Here is a 3,112-nt window from a genome sequence, read left to right as displayed (position 1 = left end):
ACTACAGCACGGCACGACTGCGCACGGACAGAACTACGGGGGGGGGGGGGGGGGGGGGGGGGGCGGGGCTCCCCAAAGGACCAGCTACACCGAAGGGGGGGGGGGGGGGAGGAGGAGGAGGAGGAGGAGATGAAGCACACACCGCTCAGTCGCATGGGGGGGCTGCTCGCAATGCTGGGGGGGCTGCCCTAAATATTGGGGGGCTCCCATGATGTTGGGGGGGCTGCTGGGGGCCTCCAAAGCGCTTTTGCATAGACCAACACTTCCCATCCCTTGCTGGGGACTGACTTGGGGGGGGGGGGGGGGGGGCACAGCCCCACGACCCCCCCACCCTGTACCCCACTTTTTTTTTTTTTTTGGGGGGGGGGGGGGGGGATGCTGCATCTGGGCGCTGCTTTGTGCTTTGCAAACCGCTGGTGGTTTTGTGCTCTGGGCTGGGGGGGGGGAAAAGGGGGGAAGGGGGGGGGGGGGGGGAAAAAGGGGGGGTGGGGGAAGGGAGTTGGGGGCGGGAGGGGGTGCAAGGAGCACCCCCCGCCTGCACCAGCACCCCTAAGAAAAAAAAAACCCACACCTTTAAAAACGAGCTTAAAAATAAAATAAATGGGCAGTTTTGGGAGACCCCACCCCACTGCACCCCAAAACGCAGCAGTGCCCCCCCCCCCCCCCCCCATCCAAGGCGGGGGGGGGGGCGGGTTCTGGGTCAGCCCCCACCAGGCACCCAAGTGGATGCACGAAGGCTGGCAGCACCCATGGGTGACGCCTTGGGGCACCCAGCTGGGGGGGGGCAGTGCCTGGTACAGGGGGGGCCCGGCTGCACCCCAAAATTAGACAAAGAGTGGGGGCTGTTGCACCCCTGGGGGGCAAGGGGCCGGCAGCACCCCCGGGGTGCTGTGCTCGCCGACGGGCTCAGCACCCCGGGGGTGCCGCACATGCTGAAGCACCGTGCACCCCAAAAGGCCCTGCACCCCCCTGGTGCCATGCGCCCCGAGGTGTCGTGCACCCCGAAACGCCCCACAAACCAAGGCGCTGTGCACCCCAAGGTGCTGTGCCCCCCACGGGGTTGCTGTGCTTTAAGGTGCTGGGCACCCCAAAAGGCCGTGCAACCCCGAGGGGTTCTGCTGCGGGAGGTTGGTGCACTCCGAAGGGTTGTGCACCCCAAATTGCTGTGCACCCCAAATTGCTGTGCACCCCTAACCATGGCTGTGCACCCCGCCATGCAGCGCGCCTCGGTGTGCTGTGGCACCCCAAATAATTGCTCTGCACCCCGAATTGCTGTGCACCCCGCCATGCAGCATGTGCACCCAAATTGCTGTGCACCCCGAATTGCTGCGCACCACCGAATTGCTGTGCACCCCCCGAGCCACGCACCCCAGGGTGCTGTGCCTGCCCAGGTGCTGTACGCCCCAAGGGGGGTCTTGCACCCCCAAAAGGCCATGCACCCCAAGGTGCACACACCCCCCCCCCCGATTCTCCTTGGGGGGGGTGTGTGCGGATAGACACCCCCTCCCCTTTCACCTGCCGACCTTGCCCTGTCCTTCCGGATGGGGGGAAACTGAGGCACGGAGCCGCCTCACCGCCCCATCCCTGCTGGGGGGCTGAGGATGGAGCCTTCATCCTCCTCCTCCTCCCTGGCCCCAGGGCTGCTGGGGTGGGGGGCGCAGGGCCTGTCCCCCCCTCTGCAAGGCTGAGGCACCCCGACCCCCCCACCTGCAGCCCCCCCGCAGCCCCCCAGGAGCGAGCAGTTATTCACAGAGGGGGTGACACCGAGAGAAAGAAATGGGCGGGGGGGAGGGGGGGGCTTGGAGGGGGGTGGGGGGGCGGTCTGGGGGGCCAAGTGCAAATGAAAAAGACCCCAAATGCTCCAAGACGTTTCACAGTGTCTAACGAGACTAATCCCCGGGGGGGGGCGGGGCAGGGAGGGGAGCTGGGCTGGGGGGGGCGGGGGGGGGGGGCGGGGCTGGGGGGGGTCCCTCACCCCCCAGGCCCCCCCCATCACTGCAGGACTTGCCCCCGAGTCTCCGGCAGTTTCAAGGCGAGGGAGCTGCCGAGCGCCAGCGCGGCCGAGGCCAGCAGGATGGGCACCGCCTTGGTGATGCCCACGAAGGACGTGAAGATGCTGATGCCCAGCACCGCCGCCAGCTTGCACAGCGCGTTCAGGAAGCCGAAGGCCGTCGTCCTGCGGGGGACAGCGGGTGGCATCACCCGGGACAGCGGGGCGGCATGGCAGGGACAACGGGGTGGCATGGCGGGGGACAGCGGGGCGGCATGGTGGGGGTGGTGGCATGGTGGGGACAACAGGGTGGCATGGTGGGGACAGCTGGGGCGGCATGGTGGGGGGTGGCATGGTGGGGACAACAGGGTGGCACGGCGGGGACAGCGGGGGGCGGCATGGTGGGGGGGTGGCATGGTGGGGACAACAGGGTGGCACGGCGGGGACAAGAGGGTGGCATGGCGGGGGACAACGGGGGTGGCATGGTGGGGACAGTGGGTGGCATCACGGGACAGCGGGGCGGCATGGCAGGGGACAACGGGGGTGGCATGGCGGGGACAGCGGGGCGGCATGGTGGGGGGTGGCATGGTGGGGACAACAGGGTGGCATGGCGGGGACAGCGGGGCGGCATGGTGGGGGGTGGCATGGTTGGGGACAACAGGGTGGCACGGCGGGGACAGCGGGGCGGCATGGTGGGGGGGTGGCATGGTTGGGGACAACAGGGTGGCACGGCGGGGACAGCGGGGGGCGGCATGGTGGGGGGGTGGCATGGTGGGGACAACAGGGTGGCACGGCGGGGGACAAGAGGGTGGCATGGCGGGGACAACGGGGGGTGGCATGGTGGGGACAGTGGGTGGCATCACCGGGACAGCGGGGGCGGCATGGCAGGGACAACGGGGTGGCATGGCGGGGGACAGCGGGGGCGGCATGGTGGGGGGTGGCATGGTGGGGACAACAGGGTGGCATGGCGGGGACAGCGGGGGCGGCATGGTGGGGGGTGGCATGGTGGGGACAACAGGGTGGCATGGTGGGGGACAGCGGGGCGGCATGGTGGGGGGTGGCATGGTTGGGGACAACAGGGTGGCACGGCGGGGACAGCGGGGCGGCATGGTGGGGGGTGGC

This window comes from Falco biarmicus, chromosome 19 (genome assembly GCF_023638135.1).
Source record: "Falco biarmicus isolate bFalBia1 chromosome 19, bFalBia1.pri, whole genome shotgun sequence".
NCBI lineage: Eukaryota > Metazoa > Chordata > Aves > Falconiformes > Falconidae > Falco > Falco biarmicus.
The sequence above is the reverse complement of the archived record's forward strand: the minus strand, read 5'-3'. Positions refer to the sequence as shown.